Source organism: Rattus norvegicus, chromosome 15, assembly GCF_021556685.1.
Source record: "Rattus norvegicus strain SHRSP/BbbUtx chromosome 15, alternate assembly SHRSP_T2T, whole genome shotgun sequence".
In the NCBI taxonomy this organism is placed as follows: Eukaryota; Metazoa; Chordata; class Mammalia; order Rodentia; family Muridae; genus Rattus; species Rattus norvegicus.
Window position 1 is genome coordinate 18,269,331 of NC_141548.1, and position 26,892 is coordinate 18,296,222.

The following is a 26,892-nucleotide window of genomic DNA, read 5'->3' on the forward strand; positions in this document are numbered from 1 at the left end:
TGTTTGGCAAAAAGCTGAAATATGTATTGAACAAAATGGAGGTCAGTACCAGAGGCAAAGCTTTTCCTGAGTTAGCTCTCCTATGGCTGGTGGTCTATGGACATTACTGTTGGAGACTCACAGCTACTGAAGCACCAGGGAGAGTTACATACTGAAGGTACCAATTTGTTTCCTGTTACTCTGATAAAAATACCTTGGCAAAGAAAACTTATCAGAGAAAAGAACTATTTACCTTACCTCCCAGGTTACAAAAGTCGTGGTAGAAACATAAATGAGTCGGTCACATCTGTAGTCAGAAGCAGAGACATAATAAATTCACGCCTGCCTATTGGTATTCAAGCCTCTCGACACTTATTCAACCCAGGACTCCCAACTCAAGGGATGATGCCCACGGTGGGCTGGGGTCTTCACACCCCAATAACTATGGTAACTGAGACAATCCCCTACACACATGCCCACGGCCAACCCAATTTAGATTCTTCATCACTCAGTGAAACTTTCTTCCTCGGTCATTCCCCAATAGTGGAAAGTTAACAATTAAAAGTAACCAATATCCCAAATGTTGCCAGAAAAGCTCCCGAGAAAAGCAACACCGAAACAGATGGGAAGGTGGACAGATAAACCGAATCGGGAAGGAAATTTTAGAGTAATTGTAAAGGAAAGAATGGCAAACTGCGAAGAAGGACATTAGATCATTTAAACATATTAAGTTCAGAATTGAGTCAGCCTTGGGCAACATGGAGTCAAAACAAGAGTCTTCTGGTTTGTGGTCCTTTTTCCGAGTCTTTGGAGAAGCTGTAACAAGGGATATTTGAAGAATGTAAAACGTCCATCAAATCATTATAGTCTTTGTTTAGAAGCAGGATATGAAAGGTATATTTATGTGTCATAATCAGTTGAGAAGAGCTCTGAATCTGGGTTCCCATCCTACTTTCTATCTCTTACTTTGTGGTTAGATCTACACAAAGTTCTATACAGGAGAACTCAGACTAACTGGGGTGATTGTTTCATTGGTTAAAAAATGGTCTGAATTTAACAAGTAGTGTTTATTAAGGAAGTGGAATGTAAAAAATATGCGAAGCTCCCAGAACAACACTACTGCCGTTTTGTAATATTCATAGTAGGAACACACAAACATGATCCCTCTTACCATTAGGAAACTGCTTATTAATCTTTTGGTAAGGACTTGGGCCTAATAGCAAAAGGTTTACTCTAATTAGGCTTTCCAAAGCATCTTTCCTTTTAATATTTGAGGCTGTGTGTGCTTGTCATTACAGATGTCACTTGTTCCAATGTTTTCAAAGGAAAAAACTGTTCCTTTAAAGATATAAACTATGCTTGTCATGGGAACTCGCATTTTCTTAGGAACTCTGTGTAATTACTGCACTGCTGCTGGCCTAACTGATCTTGTTGTAATTTGCTTAGCAGTGTATAAAGTGTATTTAAGTTAAATTGTAAATGTGCATTTCCAGACGGCTTAAAGTTCACTGCAGTATCAGTCTTCAAAGGGCACAGTGCAATTTCTAGTGTGAGTTCACGACATATATTGTTTTTAAGATCCCTTACTGAAAAATAAAAAGAATGAGATTGCTTATGTCATTAAATCTGGCGGTGTTTGCCATACTGGAAATTAAATCGAGGAGAAATTGAAACTGTAAATTTATCTAAAATAAGCGCAGGTTCGTTTTACTTTAATGAAATACTTTTAGGTGAAAGGAGCCCATATTCTCAAAAAGTGTTGAGGGAAGTGGCAAATGGCATTGATGTACAGTTTCAAAAAATGTTTTAATGTCTGCCTTAGTATGTTAATTAAATTCAGTTGTAAAGTCTGCCACAAAGAAAAATGGCGAGACCTCAGGAGAGATGCAGTGGGATACCCAGCCGATTCCCGTTGATTGAGGAGTAATTCCCTGAGGAAATGACACATACTAAATCAAGATCTCAGCCAGCAGCAGGCAGAGGCGGGCTAAGAGCATAGCGCATAATGAGAATGTTGTGGTAGGTGGGTAGTGGGGGTTGGTGGTAGCATTTAAATAATAGAACGAAACCCAGGATGATGAGAAATTTGTTAAATTTGTTAAGTAAGGGCAGACAGACCCTTGAGGCCAGAGTGCCAGGACACAGTGACCCAAAATTTTGAAACATGAATGTGGACATGTGTGTGTGTGCCTGTGCGTGCGTGTGTGTGTGTGTGTGTGTGTGTGTGTGTGCCTGTGCGTGCGTGCGTGTGTGTGTGTGTGTGTGTGTGTGTGTGTGTGTGTGTGTGTGTAGTATGTGTTTTTGGGTATGTAGACCTAAACATGCCAGAGGGAGGACATACACTAGGGCCCCTCTCTGATCTTGCTTGCAGCTAGCTAATCTAGCAGACAGAAAGCCCCAGTTATTCTCCTGTTTCAACTTCCCATAGTACTGGGGTTACAGGCATATCAGGTCGTTCTTAGTGTTTCCCCCACCACTTAGGTGACATGAATAGATACTCAGATCCTCTTGTCTGTACGTCACCCACTGAGCCTTCTTCCTAGCCCCCACCTATTAAATTTTAGTATGGGGGGCATAACGGGGGTAAAGATGGTGTATCCTTTCTAAACACCTGAAAAATAGAATTCTCTGTGGAAAACAGGTTGAAGGGGTTTTGAAGGATCAATACAGGCAACCAATTTTAAATTTTTTACTGTAGGAGGATGTGAAAGAGATGATACACACTTAGGAATCAGAACAACATGGGACTCATGACTGATAGGATATGAGCCAGGAGCCCCAGTGACGTAGCTTCCCCTGAGTTGTCTTCGGTTCACCCATCTCTATCTTTCCCACATGGCTTTTGTCCTCAATCTAGTAAACAAACTATCAAATAGACCATGGGGCAGAAATTCTGTTGAAGCTAAGGTCTTAGAATTTACACTCCCATTGTATGCCTCGCCCTTTTATCATTCCTATCCTGGAAGAAATTCTGGAAGCATGCCATCATGGATTCTTTAGAATCATAGCTTTTTCATGTCCAGCATCATCTTGCAGGTAGTCAGGAACTGACTTCGTTTTAAAAAGCAATTATTAGGAATCCTCAGGCTTTGAAGTAGACATTAATTGAAAGAGTACTTGGCTAGCAGGTGAAACGATATATTCTCCTCCTTTTATTCATTTGAAATTCTGAGAGCTGGGTACCGGGTTAACAGTGGAATCTGCCCATCAGAACAGTAGCTGTCCTGAGTTTCCAGATGTCCAGGACATGCTGCCAGGAAAGGAAGGCAGCTGTTTGGAATGGAGAAGGAGTGGAGAGAACTGCAAAACATGTCAAGAGTTTTACCAGGGGAGTAAGATGACAGTTGGGAGCCAGAAAGGGTGACCAGACATTGGAACATGTCTGGAAAAATCTATTTTGCTTGTGGTTAGGTGATGGTTCGCGGCATTCAGAAATACTGTGTGTTATAGAATCCAGCATTTGTGTGGAATAATCTATCCATTCAGTCTTCCTTAAGTGCCATCTGTAGGACTAATAGAAGGTATACATAGCCTGATCGATCAGTGTGTTCTATCCCAGAATTCCATAGACAGGAAGTGCAATGGGTAGTTTTATTAGTGGCTTGCCTGTGCCTATATGACATGTAGAACAATGTCTATCTACTCCCAACTAGGAAAAAAACACTGTCACTATTCAAATGAAACTTAGATGTAGAATAAAGTGAAGAGTGTCCTTGGGGCTTTATCATTTTATTGAAACGGTATTTTAGCATTAACTCTCATCAGAGGTATAGCTTGACTCATCTTCAACAGAAGGAAGCAGTCTTGGAGTTTCTGCTGTTGTGATAAAGCACCATGGTGAAGAGTAACTTAGTAAAAAAAGAGTTAGACTCTCAGGTCACATTCTATCACAGATGGAAATCAGGGCAGGAGCCCAAGGCAGGAACTGAGAGGCAGGAGCAGAAGCAAAGACTGTGGGGGGTGGGGGGGGATGCTTACTAGCTTAGCCCAGGTGGTTCACTTAGCCTGCTTTCTTATTCATCCCAGGACCACCTACTCAGATGTCTCACTGCCCACAGTAGCTTGAGATATCCTACACTAATCATTAATCAAGAGAGTGCCTCACAGACACCCCTACAGGCCAATTTGATAGAGATATTTCTGCAATTAAGGTTCCCTTTTACCAGATGACCCTAGCATTTGCCAAACTGTCCAAAACCCCAAACAGAACGGAAAAATATTTGACCCTTAGAACTACGTGTAGCTTCCTAGAAGGTTCTATCTTAGCAGATTAACCATTACTTTGGGTAGACTAATTGTTTGCTTTATTGCATAAACTGTCCTCTGCTTTTCAGATACCTTATAAACCGAGCATAGCATTTGGCCTCATGGGAAGCTGGCCAGCTTTCATTGGTTATAGGCAGGGTTCTCAACTAACATTTGGAAAACAGGGTGTACTCGTTCACTCATTCGTTTGCTTGTTTGCTTGCCTGTTTTAGAGACTGATCTTTCTATGTAGCCCCAGGCTGTCTTAACTAGCCAACTTCTTCCTCAGCTTCTTATGCCAGTGCCAGGGTGGTAAGATCATGTTACCAGGGCCACCTAGGAAATAACATTGGTTTTTTGGGTTGTTGATGTTGTTTTGCTGTTATTGTTTGTCATCTAGATTTACAGTGTTTACCGTTCACTTTACTCATAGGCCATGTAGTTGCCGTGTGTGTTTATTTACCACAGCAAGGAATTAGGCCTTGAAAAATGTCATTTACTATTAGAAAATACATGTATTATTATTCTCAGAATTATTTTTCCTCATTTTAAAGGCTTCCAATGATCTCCTAAAGATGAGTGGAAATCCAGAGCAGGTGTGTTTATATAGAAAGTTCTAGAACAGTTTATGCTACCCAAGAAAACAATATTTTAAAAACAAGAAACAAAGTTCTTGGGAATTATATATGACTAAATCAGACATTGAACAAACATTATATATAAAATTCAAAATAACTACGCAGAATAGGCTTTATATATTGTTTACTTCTGAGTCATATACTGTGAACCCCGATTTTAACTATTATTTTGACTACATGCCTCCTCCAAGAGCTTACCAGCGGGCTTACTGATAGCTCAGCATACAGACACATATACCTGTCTTGTCGCCATTGGATATAGACGCTGATTTTAGGATCATTCAGAGTTCTAGAATCTTCAGAATTCTGCAGTGCTCTTAAATACAATTACATATTTATATTCAGATTAAGAATTAAACTATGGTACTAATCATATTAAGCTATAGTACTAATATATTCTCTGAAAAATCAAATGACATGTAGTAAAGTAAGTGGAATACCATCTTGAGATTTAGATGATTCTAAGGCCAGGATTTTCCTTTCAGGAATTATAGCACCCTTTTGTGAAGTAAGGTGTTTAATTAATACATGCTGTATATTCTTTGATGATACATTGATACATTTTTTTTGAAATTCTAATGTGCAATTCTTTTGGGTTTTGTTTTGCTATTTATTAATTAATTATTTGTTTGTTTGGTTGGTTGTTTTTGAGACAGGGTTTCTCTGAGTAGCTCTGTCTGTCCTGGAACTTGCACTGAAGACCAAGCTGGCCTCAAACTCAGAGATCCATCTGCCTCTGTCTCCCCAGTGTTAGGACTGAAGGAGTGACCCACCACCTGCAGCTCTATAATTCCTAAATAGGAAAGAGAGGATGCAACTTAGGAGTAAGTGGGGAAGACCTGGAATTTTATGATCTTAGTCACTTCCCATGATCACCTCCTGAACTCTAGTCCCGGGGATTGTCTTAACCCATGTACTTCATATGCTTCCATGGTAAAACCCTTTGCCTGGCAACTTCATCTTCTCTGTTCCTTACATTCTTTCACTGTAATGCAAATGCCTTCAGTTTATACGTTAAACAAGGCAAGATGGAGAGACTACCTTTCTACTGATGGTATTTTCAAGTTGACATGTCCTTGTCACTCTGCGCTCATGATACTTAAAGCAGTTTTCCCCTACTGGTTTGTAATCACAATCAGCTAATGGAATTGTGAAGGGATGTGTTTGCAATCAGTTAGGATAATTCCTTGATGATGTGTATAAATTTTTTTTGGTTCTTATCTGTTTAATTATGACATGTGTATTCAGGAAGTTTAATGCTAAAATATAGAGAAGACCAAAAATATTTTCAGTGATTCTGACCTTGGAGGGTTAATCTCTTTGGGAGAAAGGTGAAATGTATCTGTCATTGGCATCTAATGGAAATTTATTTATGCCTTAATCCATGTATATGGGATAGGCTGGCCTGTTTGCACTGAGCATAGTTGAGATGACTTGCACATTTGATTTATTGAATGATTATCTCAAAGAGCCAAGCCATTTCATATGTAGAGTCAGTAACAGACTTCCATGAGCTCTTGTATACTGAAGTGGAAGAGATTATGAATCAAAATGTGGATGTGGCATTTTAGAACTTCATAGAAGAATGAGTTTGGGACCCAAACCCAAAGATAATGAGATAAACATAACTGAATTATGAAATGAAAGGGAAATGGGGGAGAGAGAGAGAGAGAGAGAAAGAGAAAGAGAGAGAGGGGGGGGAAGGCAAGAGAGGGAGAGGTAGAGAGGGAGAGGGAGAAGGAGGGGAGAGAGAGAGAGAGAGAGAGAGAGAGAGAGAGAGAGAGAGAGAGAGAGAGAGAGAGGAGGTGAAATGTATCTTTCATTAACATCTAATGGAAATTTACTTATTCCTTAATCCACCTGTTTGCATTGAGCATAGTTGAAATGAGAAGGAGAGCTGGGCAGATATATGCCTTTCAAAAGGATTGCCTGCCAAGCTGTTTTTAGAATGAGTAGTCACATAAGCCAGTAAATGCTCTTTCCTTTGAGGCTAGTTTAGTTTGCACTTTCCTAGGCAACCAAGTAGTTGAATAGTCAACACAAGAAACTAAGGAGTACGTGGAGCTTCCTACAGGGCTTCTTTCTTGCTTTGCTTTCAAGTAGGCTAGAAACATCTCAGGATATTAACCATATTTCCACAAGACATGAGACTGAAGGGCTCTAGGGATCATAACAGGGAATGACTGTGCCCCCAAGAGTCTCCAGAGAGCTGTGATTTCCTGATCTCCCAGGAAGCTGCATCCAGGTTGGTGTTGTCATAATCTATTTTTCTGTAAGTCTCATTCTCACACATTCTCAACGCTTTCATTTGAACCTGGTGTCTTTCTGATGACAATTCCAGGACCATTTTCTTTACTATATTTTCACAGGTCATAGGAGTTTTTCCAAGTCAAATACATTACTCTCTCCCCATGAACTTACCCCCTTTTTCCAAAATTCTCTAGATTTGTCTTGTATTCTATAAAACACAGTAAGTTGGTTTCATTGGGGTACTTTCTCAATGTCTTCTATTATGATAATGAGATTTTCTTTGTATAAAATGGTCTTCACAGTCCCTAGAATAGAGGTTACTATTGTATCAAGCCACATCTTTGAGCCTCCATCTTGACAATCCTTCTTCTGGATCCAAAATAATGTCTCCAAGCTGCATGGTGGTAATGTCATTTCTCTGCAGTTGCCTTTCTCATTCTTGGCAGTAGCTGCAATATGGCTTTTCTGCTGCATAACCTTTCTTAGGTTGGATCTGAAGACAAGGGTGTGAGTCAGGTCAGATCTACACCGAGACTGGTTTTAAAGCACAGACAATATCAGAATCTAAAACCCCAGCAGGAACGTGAGAGCTAGAAGCAAAGAACACATTTGAGGATAAGAGTTTCTTCCCAGTGATTGCAAGTAACCAGCAGCTGGAGATGTGTGGGTAGGAAGAATGTGAGGGATGCTGGGGGCAACAGCAGCCTTTGCAGTACTTAGAGGAAGTTTGCATATGCAATATTTTTTCAGCCAGAAACTCAGTAAACACATACACTTGCTTCACTCCTGCATTGTGTGTGTGTGTGTGTGTGTGTGTGTGTGTGTGTGTGTGTGTGTGTAGTTTGTATCTGTAAGTATTTGATTTACTTGTAAACTTTCCTATTTTACAGTCTTAGGAATGGACTTGATTTCATCTTTCTCAATACGGCAGCTACTCATTTATTTGAACAATAATTATTGAAACTATATCCCCTTCCACACTTGGTTTGAAAGAAACATCCTTCTCACATTGTGTACTGGCTTATGTCAGTTCAGTTTATGTTCTCTTTTAAAAGAGTGAAGACACTTCCTCAAAGACTCTGTTTTATAGCTTTCTCTCATTTTCTTTATTGGCTAAAAGTGAGCCACACATTCTACTCAAATATATCCCCAGCAAAGGAACAGTTTCACTACTGGCTTAGTGTAGCCCTTGGCTGTGGGACAGGTGGGTGGCCTGGAGGGAACGAGACAAATTGTGGGGGAGGTTTATAAGAATCATAGAAAGAGGGAAAGGTTAAGATGAACATTGGGTAATGGAGATGTGGTGGCTTGAATGCCCTTGGGGCCTGGGGGGAAATGACACTATTAGGAGTGGCCTTTTTGGAGTAGGTGTGAGGTTGTTAGAAGAAATGCATCACGTTGGAGTGGGCTTGGAAGCTCCACCCAGAATGGAAGAGACCTCCTGTTAGTGGCCCACAGAAGAGCCAGCCTCTTCCCAGTAACTTTTGGATCAAGATGTAGAACCCACTATGCAGTTACCCCAGCACCTGCATGCAGCCGTGCTTCTGGCCATGATGATAGACGCAACCTCTGAACCTATAAGCCAGCCCCAACTAAATGTTGTCCTTTATGAGTTGCCTTGGTCATGGTACCTTTCATAGCAATGGAAAACCTAAGACAGAAAAATTCACTTATCATTCTTTCTAGACAGCAAGCTTCTCGAGGTCTTAGAGTTCTCTTAGATCATCATGCTCTTAGCCATCAGTGCATTCCCTACCCAGAGAACTGGAGCATAGATTCTTGTGAGAGAGCAATAAGCAGGATACTACTATATACTATGGCTTTATACAAACAAAATAAAACACATTAATTTTCTTCTCCTTTTTATTGAAAGTAGCTGAAATAGTATCCTAAATTGTACAAAGCACTAAGTTCACAAGGGCTGAATAAGTTGAGTAAATATTTTGGTAGGAATTTTGAAGTCTCGTTTTGAATTTTAAATATTTTATTCAGAGTATCTTTATTCTGAGAATGTTAGTGTAACCATTAAACATTTCTTCTCCCTGTGACATAGTAGATGGAAAGCAGTAGGCTGTACATTTTTTTAAAGAGATAATCAGTGTGTTCTATGTCACCCAGTGCCACCTATCTTTGTGCCTGAAATACTGTGAATGTTCTCTTTGTATTTATTGAATAAAATGAATGATATCTCTGTTTTAGAGCCAGTCACAAAAACTTAGAGGTAAATGATTCTTTAATATCATTCATCTGGAAAAATTATATATAAAACTTTTGCCCACACAGCATTCCATTGCTTTTCCAATTGATTATGTTCTTTTATATTCTTAGAACTACACTTTAATAATCTACAACTGTATATCAAGAAACCATACTTTTTTGAAAAATATTAACCAGTGTTTTGGAAAGAGACCTCTTCCTTAATAGTGATTGAAATTGTAGATACTATGTTTTATGAATGAGCTCATTCTTAACTCATAACTAATAGAAGGAGCTAAAAAACATTTGAAACCAGCCTTGTAGCCTATATCTAGATTCCTCGTAATATAAATACTTAGGATTTTCAACTTCACAGCCACTCTAGAATAGTTTGATAGATATGTACTACAATATGTAGTTTCTTTGTACAATTCAATTATTCAGTTTTAAAGAATTTCACATATGAGTACTGTATCATTTTCAGCTCTTCCTTTCCACACAGCTTCTAGCCTCCTACTTCGTCACAAATTATTCACTTCTTTTTTAAAGTTTTTTACACACACACATACACACACACACACACACATACAGAAAGGAGGGAGAGGGAGAGAGAGATAGCAAGAAGGAAAGACAGAGAGAGACAGAGATAGAGCAGAGAGACAGAGAGACAGCGATCCTTAATTGCCTCTTCATCTAGAGGTAGAGCCTTTGTGGTTGTGCTAGTAGGTGCTTTGTTCTAGAAATAAGGTCTGATACTTTAGCCCAGGCTATTCTGAAACTCACCATGCAGTGCAGGCTAGCCTCCTTCCTCTAGGATCACCTCGTTCTCCGAAGACCTAGGAGGCATAGGCCAGTCTGTTCTGCTCAGTATCTACTTTTGAAGGACGGTTTATGTTTGGGGGAAACACTTTCAGAGTGTAGTTTACTCACCTTTGACTTAGCAAATCATGAAAATCTGTCAAGTTTTGCACACATGTGTCTCTTAATAAGCTTCTCTAGGGGAAAAATGTGATTAAAATGTTTCCTGAGGTTAAAGTTTTCCTTTGGCACTCCGCATTTCCTTTGCTTAACACAATATTGGTATGGCACACCACGGTTGGCTTTGTCAGCACTTCTCATACACATATTAAGTGTAAACACATTTAAAATGACAGAGGTAAGTGGATCCCAGGACAACAGGAAGTGCTAATGCTGTGGCAAGGGTAAACTGTTTCTAATAAAAACCACTGCTGAAAAGTTCTCAGTGGATCTGCTCATTGCCCTGTGTTCTCTGGGTGCCTGCACTTTTCTTCATGAGGTTTATTTTTATCAGTCTGTCTTTCCCTGCCTGACTCATGAAGGATACCATAGTAAGACGTTGCATTCTAAATTGAACATAGAAAAATTTTAATTTGTCAGGAGGAATAACCCAGCCTCTGTTTTAATGTAACTCTACCCCGACCCACCCTTCCAGACATCATCTTGAGATATCCCAATTTCTATTTCTCCTCAACTTTTTCTGCTCTCACTGGATGCCCTGATGTGTTATATCACAAAGACTCGTTTTGAAGAGCATTGATCTGTACTGGTGTTTTATTACTATATTTATGTTTAAGCATTATTTTTCTGGAACAGTATTAGTATGAAGGAACTTTTTTTTATTCATATAACATTTGACACAGTGCCTTGATAGCTGAAGAAGTGAATTTGGAATTTCTCCCTGGATTCTGGGTCCACCCCCACCCCTAAGGTAGTTCTACCTCTTCAGAGCCCAGTTTCAGTACGCTCAGGCCAACGATTATGTGTGGTATGGGATGTGTGTAATGGTGTTTGCAGCTGGGTATTTGTGTGAGGTGTCTTGACCCATGTAGATAGTCATTTGTTATAACTAATAAGAATGATCTTTTTATTACTGAAGAACTAGTTTTAAGTAATGTATAAGAAATTCAGGTAAAATATTAGTTGTAACTTAAATCATATAAATATATATGTGCATATATATATGTATATATGGAACATTGGTTGCAAATTAAATTAGTGAAATTGTATGAAGTGCTAATGCTAAAAAAAATCCCTTCTCTTTTCTATTGTTTTACAGACATGTGCACACACATATGTATACAAGCACATATATACATACACATGAACACCCACATGTATATAATAAAACATCCTATTAAAACGTTGACTGTGACATAAGATATTGGCCGGCATTCACCTTCAGCAGGATAGTCTCACAGAGCTTCCCACCTGCCCTGCATTGTATTAAGTACTTATGCTAATTATACAATTCCCTCTGCATCACATGATGGAATAATTCATTTTAGTTCAGCTCTGTGTCTTTTACATCTTAGAGAGCATAGCTGTAATGGAGTAGGCTTAAGTCTTACAGCTCTGCGTGTCTTGTTACCATGTTAAGTCAGAAAATAAGAAAAAAAAAACATTAGGCTTTGGGAAATAAACCATGACTTACTGGAACAGTCAACTTCTAGCTCCCTTTGAACAGCAGGCACTTAGAGAAGTTTAATCTTCTGGCATCTGTAAAAGTTCCTAAGTTCTTTAGCTTATGTACAAAGGCCTTATAAGACCTTTTGGATTATCATCTTCCTTTCATGGGTACTAGTCCTTAGGAGAAAGGAAGAGAGATATTATGTCCTCTAGCTTTTAACTAGAGAAAACCATGGGATAGATTCTTGAAAGATAATTTTTAAGAGTTATTTTTAATACAAAACGTTTAAAAAATCACTTTGCACTTGGTTTTGTCTATTTCCAATCACCCTTTGAACTAAAGAATCTAGCTTTCTCTTCCATGTTTGCTCAATTGTTCTCCACTGGTAATAATTGCCTTTTGAGAGGTTCAGTTTCCTGAACTACAGCATTTAGCTTTAGGCACATGGTTCTTCTGCCTACACAAAAATCTCTCAAAGAATTACAGGAAAATACAGCCAAACATGTGAAGGAATTGAACAAAACCATTCAGGATGTAAAAGTGGAAATAGAAACAATAAAGAAATCACAAAAGGAGACAACCCTGGAGATAGAAAAACTAGGAAAGAGATTGGGAGTCATGAATATTTGCAAGCATCACTAACAGAATACAAGAGATAGAAGAGAAAATCTCAAGGGTAGAAGATACCACAGAGAACATTGACACAACCATCAAAGATATTGTAAAACAAGAAAAAGAAAAAAAAGTTCCTAACCCAAAACTTCCACAAAATCCAGGATACAATGAGAAGATTCAACCTAAGGTTAATAGGTATAGAAGAGGGGGAAGACTCCCAACTGAAAGGGTCAGTAAATATCTTCAACAAAATTATAGAAGAAAATTTCCCTAACCTAAAGAAGAGATGCCCACAAACACAAGAAACCTATAGAACTCCAAGTAGATTGGACCAGAAAAGAAATTCCTCCTGTCACATAATGGTCAAAAATCCAAATGCAGAAAACAAAGAAAGAATATTAAAAGCAGTAAGAAAAAATGGTCAAGTAATATATAAAGGCAGACCTATCAAATTCACATCAGACTTCTCACCAGAGACAATGAAAGCCAGAAGATCCTGGGCAGAGGTCACACAGACAGTAAGTAAAAACAAATGCCAGCCCAGGCTACTATATCCAGCAAAACACTCATTTAGCATAGATGGAGAAACCAAGATAATCCATGAAAAACCAAATTTACAGAATATCTTTCCACAAATCCAGCCCTACAAAGGATAATAGATTGAAAACTCCAACACATGTAGAAAAACTACACACTAGAAAAGCCAAGAAAACAATCTCCTTGCAACAAACCCAAAAGAAGAGAGCCATACAATCATAATTCCACCTCCCACAACAAAAATAACAGGAAACAACAATCACTATTCCTTAATATCTCTTAACATCAATGGACTCAATTCCCCAATAAAAACACATAGAGTAACAGACTAAATACATAAAGACAACCCAGCATTTTGCTGCACACAGGAAACACACTTCAGTAGCAAAGTCAGGCACTACCTCAGAGTAAAAGGCTAGAAAACATTGTTCCAAGGAAATGGTCCCAAGAAACAAGCTGGAGTAGCCATTCTAATATCAAATAAAATCAACATTCACCCAAAAGTTATCCAAAAGAATAAGGAAGAACACTTCATATTCATCAAAGGAAAAATCCACCAAGATGAACTCTCAATTCTGAATATCTAGCTCCAAATGCAAGGTTACCTATATTCATAAAAGAAACATTACTAAGACTCAAAGCACACACTGCACCTCACAAAATAATAGTGGAAGATTTTAACACCACACTCTCAACAATGGACAGATCATAGGGACAGAAACTAAACAGAGTAATGAACCAAATGGATTTAACAGATATTTATAGAACATTTCATCCTAAAACAAAATAATATACATTATTCTCAGCACCTCCTGGTACCTTCTCCAAAATTGAACATATAATTCCTCACAAAAGAGGCCTCAACAGATACAAGAAGTTTAAATAATTCCAGGCAGTCTATCAGATCACCACAGACTAAGGCTGGTCTTGAATAACAACAGAAATTACAGAAAGTCCACACACACACATGGAAATTAGACAAAGCTCTGCTCAATAATAACTTGGTCAAGGAAGAAATAAAGAAATAAATTGAAGACTTTTTAGAATTTAATGATATTGAAGACACAACATACCCAATCCTGCGGGACACACAAAATCAGTGCTAAGAGGAAAACTCATAGCTCTGAATGCCTCCAAAAAGAAACTGGAGAGATCATACATTAGCAGCTTGACAGCATACCTGAAAGCTCTAGAACGAAAAGAAGCAAATACACCCAAGAGGAGTAGATGCCCAGAAATAATCAAACTCAGGATTGAAATCAACCAAGTAAAAACAAACAGATCTATACAAAGAATCAACAAAACCAGGGGCTGGTTCTTGTAGAAAATCAACACAATACATAAACCCTTAGCCAGAATAACCAGAGGGCACAGAGACAATATCCAATTTACCAAAATCAAAAATGAAAAGGGAGATATAAGAACAGAATCTAAGTAAATTAAAACAATCATAAGATCCTACTACAAATGCTTATATTCAACAAAACTGGAAAATCTGGATGAAATAGACAATTTTCTAGACAGATACCAGGTACCAAAGTTGAATCAGGATCAGATAAACCATCTAAACAGTCCCATAACTCTTAAAGAAATAGAGGCAGTTATTAAAAGTCTCCCAACCAAAAAAAGCACAGGACCAGATGGGTTTAGTGCAGAATTCTATCAGACCTTCATAGAAGACCTCATACCAATATTATCCAAACTATTCCACAAAATTGAAACAGATGGATCACTACCGAATACCTTCTACGAAGCCACAATTACTCTTATACCTAAACCACACAAAGACACAACGAAGAAAGAGAACTTCAGACCACTTTCCCTTATGAATATCGATGCCAAAATACTTAATAAAATTCTCACAAACCGAATCCAAGAACACATCAAAGGAATAATCCATTATGATCAAGTAGGCTTCATCTGAGGGATCCAGGGATGGTTCAATATACAGAAATTCATCAATGTAAACCACTATGTAAACAAACTCAAAGGAAAAAAAACCACATAATCATCTCATTAGATGCTGAGAAAGCATTTGATGAAATTCAACACCCCTTCATGTTAAAAGTCTTGGAAAGATCAGGAATTCAAGGCTGATACTAAACATAGTAAAAGCAATATACAGCAAACCAGTAGCCAAACATAAAACTAAATGGAGAGAAACTTGAAGCAATCTCACTAAAATCAGAGAATAGATGAGGTTGCCTACTCTCTCCCTGCTTATTCAATATAGTACTCAAATTCTAGCCAAAGCAAACAGGCAACAAAAGGAGGTCAAAGGGATACAATTTGGAAGAGAAGGAGTCAAACTGTCACTATTTGCAGATAATATGATAATATACTTATGTGATATCATTATTCCCACTAGAGAACTACTAAACCTGAAAAACGACTTCAGCAATGTGGCTGGATAAAAAATTAATGCAAACAAATCAGTAGCCTTCCTCTTATCAAAAGATAAACAGGCTGAGAATTAAATTAGGGAAATGACACCCTTCACAGTAGTCACAAATAGCACAAAATACCTTGGTGTGACTCTAACCAAGCAAGTGAAAGATCTGTATGACAAGAACTTCAAGTGTCTGAAGAAAGAATTTGAAAATCTCAGAAGATGGAAAGACCTCCCATGCTAATGGATTGGGAGGATTAATATAGTAAAAATGGCCATTTAGCCCAAAGCAATCTACAGATTGAATGCAATTCCCAACAAGTTCCAACTCAATTCTTTATAGAGTTGAAAAGAGAAATTTGCAAATACATTTGGAATAACAAAATAAAAACCCAGGATAGCCAAAACTATCTTCAATGATAAAAGAACTGTCCCTGAATTCAAAATGTACTACAGAGCAATAGTGATAAAAACTGTATGGTATTGGTACAGAGGCATGCAGGTAGATCAATGGAATAGAATTGAAGAGCCAAAAATGAACCTATATACCTATGGTTACTTGATCTTTTAAAAAGGAGCTAAAGCCATCCAGTAGAAAAAAGATAGCATTTTCTACCAATGGTGCTGGTTCAGCTGGAGGTAAGCATGTAGAAAAATGCAAATTGACCCATTCTCATTGCCCTGTACAAAGCCTAAGTCCATGTGGATCAAGAACCTTCACATAAAACCAGATATACTCAAACTAATAGATGAGAAAAGTGGGGTAGAGCCTCAAACACATGGGCACTGGAGAAATTTTCCTGAACAAAACACCAATAGCTTATGCTCTAAGATCAAGAATTCACAAATGAGATCTCATAAAACTTCAAAACTTCTGTAAGACAAAAGACAGACATTAGGACAAAATGGCAACCAACAGATTGGGAAACGGTCATTACCAATCCTATATCCGATAGAAAGCTAACATCCAATATATACAAAGAACTCAAGAAGTTATACTCCAGAGAGCCAAATCACCCTATAATAAACTGAAATACAGAGCGAAACAAAGAATTCTCAGCTGAAGAATATCAAATGGCTCAGAAGTACCTAAAGAAATGTTCAACATCTTTAGTCATCAGGGAAATGCAAATCAAAACAACCTTGTGATTCTACCTCATACCAGTCAGAATGGCTAAGATCCAAAGCTCATGTGACAATAGATGCTGGGAAAGATGTGTAGAAAGAGGAACATTCCTCCATTGTTGTTAGGATTTCAAGCTGGTACAACCTCTCTGAAAAACAGTCTGAAAGTTCTTCAGAAAATTGGACATTGTACTACCTGAGGACCCATGTATACCACCACTTCTGGTCATATACCCAAATGATGCTCCCATATACAATAAAGACACATGCTCCACTATGTTCATAGCAGCCTTATTTATAATAGCCAGAAGCTGGAAAGTATGCCCTTCAACAGAGGAAAGGATACAGAAAATATGGTATATCTACACAATGGAGTACTACTCAGCTTTCCAAAACAATGGTTTCATGAAATTCGTAGGCAAATGGATGGAACTAGAAAATACCATCCTGAGTAAGGTTACCCAGTCACAAAAAACTACACATGGCATATGTTCCCTGATCGTGGATATTGGCCCAAATCTCAAATTACCCAAGATACAACCTACAGATTACATGAAGCTCAAGAAGGACAAAGGACAACCAAAGTGCTGATGCTTCAGTCCTTAAAAGGGGGGGACAACAATATTCATAGGAGGAGATATGGGGACAAAGTTTGGAGCAGTGACTGAAGGCATGGCCATTCAGAGTCTGCCCCTCCTGGGGATCCAGCCCATATACATACAGCCACCACTACTAGACAATATTGATGAAGCCAACAAATGCATGCTATCAGGAGCCTGGTATAGCTGTCTCTTTAGAGGCTCAGCCAGAAAGTGACAAATACAGAGGTGAATGGTAGCAGCAACTCATTGAACTGAGAATACGGTTCCCATTGGAGGAGTCAGAGAAAGGATTGAAGGAGCTGAAGGGGCTTGCAACCCCATAAGAACAACAATATCCACCAACCAGAGCTCCCAGGGACTAAACCACTACCCAAAGAGTACACATGGACAGACTCATGGCTCCAGCTGCATATGTAACAGAGCATGGCCTTGTTAGGCACCACTGGGAGGAGTAGTCCTTGGTCCTGCCAACCCTGGACCCCCAGTGTAGGGAAATGTCAGGGCAGGGAGACTGGAATGGGGGTGGTTGGAGAGGCAGAATACCCTTATAGAAGAAGGGTAGAGGGATGTGATATGGAGCTTATGAACAGGAAAACAGGAAAGGGAATAATATTTGAAATGTAAATAAAAATATTCAATAAAAAAGAAGGTTTATATAATTTTAAGAGGAAAAACTTTTAGGCATTGAAGTCCTAAAATTTAGAAAACATGCTATTTGATCTTAATTCATGTGCCAGAGTATTTTCCAAAAGCTTTAAGAATTCACATTTTAATTTACAACACACAACTCTGCCCATTTCTCTACTCTCTACCAGAAGTAGATGCTTCCTATTTCATTAGACAAGAGCTCTAGGTGGCATCTACTGGTTTGTCTGCTTACAATTCCCTTCTACTGAGTGGGATGGTCTTTTGATTCCTTGGACCTTTTTAACATCTTACATTTATTTTTAAAATGCCACTTCATCTCTTTACCCATTTCTTTCTCTAGTGTTGCTATTACCATTTACACAATTGTTCTACCCTTTATGCACATTAGTTTTGTCAAGACCTTTTATTTATTTATTTATTTATTTATTTATTTATTTATTTATTGTACTTTGGACAGGATTTCTCTCTAGCTCTGTCTTAGAACTCACTCTGTATGCCAGACTGACCTGAAACTCATAGAAACCCATATGACTTTGCTTCCTGAGTGCTGAGATTAAAGGTGTATATCACCATAACCCTGCTACGTTCTAAATGAAGTGTTAAGACCCACTTGCTGAGCAAACTGGAATATACATGTACGTTTTTATATTCCTTGCAAACCCTTTTGCATGTATAGACAGAGGTTGAGCATGTAGGTGGGTGTCACGTGCATAACTACCCAGGGATAAACATGTAGAGCTACAAGCATACTTTTAAAGTCACACTCAACAGGACTGTTAGCGGAGAGGCAACCTTTCAATGAATAAACTACTAAATCTTGATTTGACTGGGAGTGTGGGCGGGGAGGGGAGTTAACCAAGCCATCTCAGGTCTTTTTAAGTGTTTTTGAAGGATAGCCCTTGTCTCCTAGTACTCAATATGGGTGACTTCCATGTCTTCGCCAAAAGTTATTAACATTTTATATCATAACCAATATCTTTGAAGGAAATATATTCAGGGTGATGAAGATTCTCACCATAAAGTGGATGGACTTTTCCAATTGTATTTTACATCTCATTTTTTACAGTATGATTTTACTTACTCTTTGAGGTGTTTCTTTTTAAATTTTTATTTCTTGACACCATTCTTAAGTCAAAGAATAGCAAAACAAAATCTAAAAACAAACCAACAACAACAATCACAGCAACAATAACAACAAACACCAAACATGGGGACAGTTCATGTACCTTTCACATGGCCTTCTAATGTTAGGGTCTTGCATATAACAGTAGTGCATATCAGAAATGGTATAGACACACCACAGGGCTTATTCAGATTGTGCTAATTTAATTGGATTGCATATATTGGTTTTGGTTTATTTTTAAAACTTGAGTTAGCCAGAAAAAAAAAAAACAAAACACCAATTCTATCTCTAAAAGTAAAGTTCCACAATCATAAGTGAAAATAGACAAACAGGTTATCAGAAACATGCAGTGTGGGAATGATGCCATAAATGCCATTCTGTGAGTAAATTTATAGGTGCGGGGTCCTACAAATAGGCTTTGGTGATGTGTATCCCAGAAGACCTGTAGGTAGACTGAGTTTGGCTTGTCTGCTTTAATTCCATAGAATTTAATTTATTTTAATTTTTTTTAGAATGTATGTATTTTAAATATAATTTATTTTACTTGTTTTATATGTATTTAATTTAATTTATTAATTTATTTCCATAGAATTGCAGATATTTGGCCTTCTGATGACAATCCAAGTTGGGCAACTTTAAGCTGCAACTTGAATTAGGGACCGTCTCTCATTTCACAGTAAAATATACATAATGGATGTGCGTGCATGTAGACTTGTTTCTGTAACTACAAAGATACTTGCCGGGGTTACTTGGACTGTGGTTTTATAGAAGCATTTTCTGCAATCAATTACAGCTTCACAATCATGCAACCACAGCCATAATTTATGAGGAATAGCTCATTAGCTTCTCTGAACCATGTGGTGACAGGCTGCGACAAGTATGCGTTCAGGAGACAGTACTTCCATTTTTTTTTCTTTTTTTTAAAAAAATAGGCAGAGAATGAAAGTCTTTGGACTGGAACACTCAGCCATAAGTGGTTTGTCTTCATCAAATCTCCTCATGGCTCAGGGATCTATACAGAAGAGGAAGCAAAAAGTTTGTAAGAGGTAGAGCCCTTGAGCAACTCCAGGAGGACACCATCCAGATACAACAGTACTAACACACATGCGGACTCACAGAGACTCCATCAGCACACACACGACCTGCTTGAGTTCAAGCCACACTGGGTCTCCGCACAGAGTGGAAACTTCACACAGTGTCCCATCCCTAAACAGGAAGCCATTTGCAATTGATATGTACAGGCGAAGGGAAAAATCAGTTTTCCACAATGGAGTATTGCTGGGTATCTCGCCCATGCCGAGGAGTACTTGATTAGAACTAAATAGAAGCCATGCTTCTTGTTTGCTTGGTTTGCTTCTGGTTTTGTGTTTTGTATTTTGCTGAGATTTTTGTTTCAGTAGTTTTGTTTGTTTTCATTTATTTTTTTTTAAATTGGTAGGGTGGGAAAGGGTAGAGAAAGAACATGAAGATGGGTGGATAGGAAAGTAGAGAATCTGGGAGGAAGTGGGGAAGGATGAAATATGACCAAATATAGTGAATGCAAAAACATCTTTTTTTTTTTTTGCTTTTAAGTCAAGGTCTCTCTGGCTATCTTACAACTCACAATTTAGAGAAGCTAAACTTAAACTCAAAGGCTAAGCTCAAAAAAACTCAAAAACTTGCCTCTGCCTCTCAACTGCTAGGGTTAAAGACATGAGGCACCATGCCTAGCCCCTAAAGGTTTATTTGTTTATATATTTTATGTATATGTGTACATGTATATCTGCACATTAAAAGAGGGCAACAGAGATCCCATTGTAGATGGTTGTGAGTCACCATATATTTGCTGAGAATTGAATTTAGGACCTATAGAAAGCCAAGTAGCCAGTGCTCTTAACTGTTCAACCATAGTTCCAGCCACCCCTAACATTAATTTTAGAAACTAGTTATTCTTTGTTTCTTTATTTTCTTATTTATTTATTTATTTATTTATTTATTTATTTATTTATTTATTTATTTATTTTCTTTTTATGAGACTAGGCATTTTGCCTACTTACATGTCTGTACACCAATGTGTGTGCAGTAATCGCAGAGACCAGAGGAGGGCACTAGACACCCTGGCCTTGGGGTTACAGTTGGTTTTAAGTTTCCTGAGGTAATTGAACCTGGGCCTCTGATAGAACAGTCGATATTCTTAATCGCTGAGCCATCTCTTCAGACCTTTTGCTTTTACTTATAGGAGAGTTTTAATGGCTCAAGTCCTCATGCTAGGCCAACAAAGGAAATTGAACTGAATTGGAGCCTGGCCTGGGTTTCTGTTGAGAGCTTCAGTGGGAGCCTAAGTGAGCATCCTCTGTGCTGACCCCACTGTCTGCCTTTCAGAACCTGTTTTAGGTGAGCAATTTCAAACATATGCATTAGTATAGTGACCACAGCAACACATTCTCATGTCAGTGGTGATGTTCAACATCTCTGTGGCAGTAGAATGTTGTTTTTTAAATGGATACAGTGATTATATTTTTATATTTCTTCCAGGTGATAGTTAAATCTGAGGAGAAGGAAGGGATTCGGAGTAGGCTATTAAATGCCACTCCCTTACTGGTTATCTGCCCGAAGCAGCATCTGTCTTTTCACATATTTTGATGTCACTCAAAGCTATAAATTCGCAATATAAGATTCAAAATCTCAAGTAGTTCCTGACATCTACTATGGAGCTACCCCACTGGTGTTTAAGATGGTGTAGGTAAACAATGGCCAATGAACTTCATTGCTTCTTCAATAAACAATGAGCAGTGAAGAAAGCAGAGGGGGGGGCGGGGCTGGGGATTTAGCTCAGTGGTAGAGCGCTTACCTAGGAAGCACAAGGCCCTGGGTTCGGTCCCCAGCTCCGAAAAAAAGAACCAAAAAAAAAAAAAAAAAAGAAAAAAAAAAAGAAAAAAGAAAAAAGAAAGCGGGACAGGAGAGACAATGCTGATTGAATAAATGTCCAAACCAAAGGTGAAATGTGTGTGTGCTGGAATATATGATAAAGACCAGTACATGGGGTTGTATCTCTTTTAGTAGGATGAGTCCTATGAATTCATTCTGATTCCAGTTGGGTAATGTGGTCTTCTCAGGGCAACCTTATTAATCTCCACTGGGGGAACTAATCTCTTCATGCTATTTATCGGTTCCCAGTGAATGTAGAGTTACATGGATGTGTGGATGGCATAGAGGGAAGGAGGGAAGAAAGCACAGGAGAAGAGGTAGATGAGTAAATGTTAGCTCATGGAGAAGAACAATAAAAGGTATCTAGGAAACTAAAAGGAAATTAGTAGCATTTTAAATGTCAGAGTTTTCCAAATCCTGGTCATTTTTAAGCAAGTACCATTAGGAGCAATACAAAATTAAAATAGGACATTCTATTTTTGTCTCTGGTCACTTTTGAGAACCCAATTAAATGTCCAGAGGCAATCTTTTCTTAGAAGTTAACAAGAAACTCTTATTACTAAAGAGATACACTGGTACTCTTGTTTGGCACTCTCCCTTAACATTTTAACCACAGATACAAGAGGTAAGATCATGGTTAAAAAAAAAAATCTCATAGTTTACCAATGTAACTTACTGTCATGGTCACATTATATTTAAAACACCCCATCGTGGGAATACAGTTTTGACAGTGCATAGCACATTCCGACGGTATATTCCAAAGCCAGGAGGCTAAATATAGTTCCAGTTTGCAGTTAAATATGGCCAGGCTGAACTTCTAGAATACATGTCTCTCATAAGGCATCTATCAAATATCAGCTCTAACATTGGAAAGTAGCTAGATCTCGTTCTTCATTTTGAAGTTGATGATGTGCAATAGAATGGAATCGATTAGCCTGGTCTGGTGATAAAGAAAACTCTCCATTAACACCCTAGAAAGACTCCATCTTCTAGCCCTTCATGGCCTTTACCAAGTTTTTTCTTCAGGCAAAGACACTATTTCCTAAGAGCTTCCACTCTCCTGATTCTAACCTTGTATGTGTCATACAAGACCACTTTTACTCTTTGGTTCATTATACTATGATAACCCAGATTACTTCCAATCTTCATCTTGTTTTTTTTGTTTTGTTTTGTTTTTAATATTATAGACCATGGTAGCAAAGAAGTCACCAAGCCAGAAAGGAGGAAGAGAGAATAGAATGAAATGGAACGCAATGGAGAAGCAGTATCCTCCTCCTAAGTCATGGCAGAACCACCACTGTCCACTGAGCACTTCCATGTCTGTAGTTCTGTCTGCCATGTGTAGTTCCAAATACAAGCGTTGTCTCTGCTCTCTGCTCAGAGCAGGTGTGTAGACTTCCTCACACAGAGATCACTCAGAGCCATTCCTTTCTGTGTATTTAACTTTTCCGACCATCCTTTAGAATTGACCAGGAATGTTCTGCAATTTTTCAACTCAGGCTAAAAACACAGTAGAGCTATAAAGAAACAAGAAACTAAAAGCAATTTCCAGAGGTCAAAACACAAAAACATTGTTCTGGACCTTTTCCCTCTCCTTTTCTGGACAGGGGTGATCAGCCTGCCAATTCCTCCCTTGCTTCCTACTAGCTGAGAACAGGTGACACTGGACATTGGTATTCATTGCAGTTCTTGAAAACCTCATAAATAAATGGCCACAAAATGAGCCAGTGACCCCATAGATCATTGGAAATGGTCTACTTACATCTGGTTCTATCTCCTGGGTAGATGAATTCAACTTGTTTGTCCCACCAATTTGAAAAGATAAACCATTACACAGGTGGTGTTGAAGATCATCACAAGTAGTTTTCCTTGTTTGTACATGAATGACACTGACTGTTTATACCATGTCCTACATTATTTCCTATTATTTCCTAAGTGTTCTTTTAAGCCTTCTGGAATGGCCCATTGTCCCACCGAATGGAATAGGAACTCACTGTAATGAAAACCCACCCTTAGGCATGGTAGCCTTCAGTCTTTCTCTGACATGCTCTCAAATCTACCACATTTATGGTTCTTTTAAACAGGTATAGTGGTATACCAGGATATTTTCATACCAGTAATAACAGAATTTCCCTGATAAATCTTTGAGAAAAGAGAATCTCTTTCTAAATATACCAAAAAGGAGGAGATGCATTAGACCTCTACACTCCCTCTTATCCATGAAGAGAATATTTTAATGATCCTAGGCTTCCTGTTTTTAAATTTGTTGTTTAAGTTTTGTAGTAGTCATGTTGTTATAGATTATTAATAAGCTTTCATTTCGCCTGAGAAAACTTGTCACCTTCCCATCAGTACAGATGCATTTCTCAGCAGTCCTCTTCATTTAATCCTCTCACAGGAAGAATTTGCCATAAATACCCAAACTGAGAAATTGAGACATAGCTATTTGGAAAATAGCACTGGAGGTAGATTTCTTTTCCTGGGCTTTTCTTCTAATCTAGTGTTCTGTAGGCCAGACTTGGATGAACAGAAGGAAAGCTATCCCCTGTCGTAGTGAACATGCAGAGCCCATTATGTGTTCAGACAAGTCTCCCTGGAACACTAGTGAAAGAAAATTAAATCAGCTCACGCCAGCTATCTCGCATCTCTCACCTGGGAAGGTATACAGACCGTAGGACAGGCACTGCTTAACATTAATCAGCCTCCTGAAGTCATTACATTCATGAGGAAATGTAATTCACATGTGATTACTTTTTAATTTACTCTGTAATCACATTCCAAGTGAACGGGCCAAGCTGAAAATGAAATTTAAAAGTCAAATACTGCTTTGTATTAGGAATTCACAATTTTTATATGCACTTAGGTTAATAAAGATTTTACAATAACCATTTGTGACTGGGCATGTGATAATCTGTGGATAAAACGTAGTGCCATACCTTAGGTAAGATGTGTTTGATTCTTCTCCGAGTACTGACTGGGACCCAGAGAGCCTCAGAACTGTGCTTTGGATTACATTCCTGGCTCATCTAAACTTTATTGGAAAGGGGTGGGGAGAAGCCCATCCAAACATTCCTTAGTCCCAGATCAGAAGTTGCAAGGAGCTAATGTATTTTTGATTCCTGCTGTGCCTGTGGGGCATATCCATTTGTTTTATCCATCATCACGTTCAGTGTGCACAGAACTTCATAATAATGCACTTCAGCTCCTCGGTGGGGACTGCCAGGGCCTACAGTCAGAATCTTCCCCCAACAATGTGGCCTTTGAAGTGCATGTAGTTCCTGAGTTCTTACATTGGTTTCAAGGGACCGCTGCACGGAAAGGTTTAGAAGCTGAAGACGGGATGGTTGTGGGTGGTAGAGACTACCTTTGTGCTGGTTTTATCAACATGAACTAAAGGCTACAAAGAGAAAAATACAGAGAATTTGCAAGTTTATAGTCAGCAAAGATGAATTTTTACCATGTGGCTTTTCTTGATATTGGTGGAATTGCAGAAAAATATATGTATGCTCTGAAAATATTAAAAACCAAAACACTGGATCCCATTCTCCAGAGATACTGTCTCACATTATAAGCACCGCTATTTGTTTTCAGGTGTCAGGAGATTTATGATGTATTTATGATAAAGTATCCATGTTTTATTGTAACTCAACTAGCTTGAAGTACTACTTTAGTAAGGTAGTCAGTGTTATTCAGTAGAAATAGGAAATATATATGAAGGCTGGAGAGATGGCTCAGTGGTTAAGCACACTGACTGCTCTTCCAGAGGTCCTGAGTTCAAATCCCAGCAACCACATGGTGGCTCACAACCATCTATAATGAGATCTGTTTCCCTCTTCTGGAGTGTTGGCAGACAGTTGAAATATACTTGTGAATAATAAATAAATAAATCGTTTTTTAAAAAATAATATATATATGAATATCCCAGTTGTCATAATGAAGAAAAGAAAATTAAGCAGATATTTTCTTTTAATTTTACATAACCCAAGATATCTTCACTGGTATCCTTTAACTGATAATTGGCATACATATCATTAAATGAGATCTTATTTTATTAATTGTTATTTTTCATTAATCAATAATTAAATGTTCATTTTTGTAGAAGACTTTGAAATCATATATATGTATATACATATATATATATATATATTACACTCTAATTATATTCCAATTTGTACCATCCATACTATAGGTATTGACATCCATTCTAAGCAGGACATTTATAAATTTGTGATGTGGACATGCTGGTTATGTATTGGTTTAGTAAATGTAATGTGACCATACAGCACAATCCTTGACTTTTAATTGGAGGGAGGGAATGATAGGCATGATGGATGGTATTCAAATTGTTGTGGCTCTGCATGGATGGATATACTTAGCCACAAATGTGTGTGTGTGTGTGTGTGTGTGTGTGTGTGTGTGTGTGTGTGTCCCCTGCCTGTGAGTACCTGTACAATAATGCTTAGGAGAGTTTAAGGTACTGAAATTAATAAAATATTCCTTATGTTAATTCTTAGAATAATTAATGTACATACTATCTATGTACTATATCTCTGTGCAGATACACAACACAATGTGTGCGTGTGTAAGTATATAGATGCTATAAGATGCTATATAGTCACAATTTTCATATATATATATATACATATATATATAGAGAGAGAGAGAGAGGCATATTTTTTCATGATTTAACTCATGTAGTCTTAGCTTTAGTAGATAAAACTCTAATCATTCTGGTGGCAGAAATAATGCTGCTCTTCCCCGGGAGCACATAACCAAACATCCGGATCCTGTGGATGCCTCCTAGCCAACCAAAGGGAAGTCTTTGTGGTGTAATTGAGTTAAGAGTTTGGGATTGGGAGTTTGCCTTAGGTTGCTCAGGTAGGTCATAAATATTTTAGCAAACGAAAGAGCAAAGCAAGAGAATCGGGGAACACTTGGATGACGACAGAGAGCCTACTGAAGTAAGAAGGTTAGGCAGGCCTTGCTGGCTTTGTGACAGAGCAAGGGGCCAAAGAGGGTGGGCCACCTTCAGAAGCTAGTTTAGGCAAGGAAATGAAATTTCTCCTGTTGCCCTGAGGACTACCACCCTACAGTCTCTCATCTTGAGTTTAGTCCAGTGAGAAGTGCTTGGAACTTCTGTCCTTTAAAACTTCAAGATAAAGTTCTGTTATTTTCAGTCATTAGGTTTGTGGTAAATGATTACTTTACCA

General features: G+C 38.2%; 1 protein-coding gene across 14 annotated transcripts in view; it reads left to right on the forward strand.

Annotated features, from left to right (window-relative positions):
• Window positions 1-26,892, forward strand: part of Fhit (fragile histidine triad diadenosine triphosphatase) — a 1,549,291-nt gene that overhangs the window by 1,012,318 nt on the left and 510,081 nt on the right. For 2 of the 14 annotated variants that reach the window (NM_001431365.1, NM_001431364.1), the window contains 1 exon segment: window positions 6,885-7,107. The gene's annotated coding sequence lies outside the window, so the exon portion shown is untranslated. 14 annotated transcript variants of the gene reach the window in all.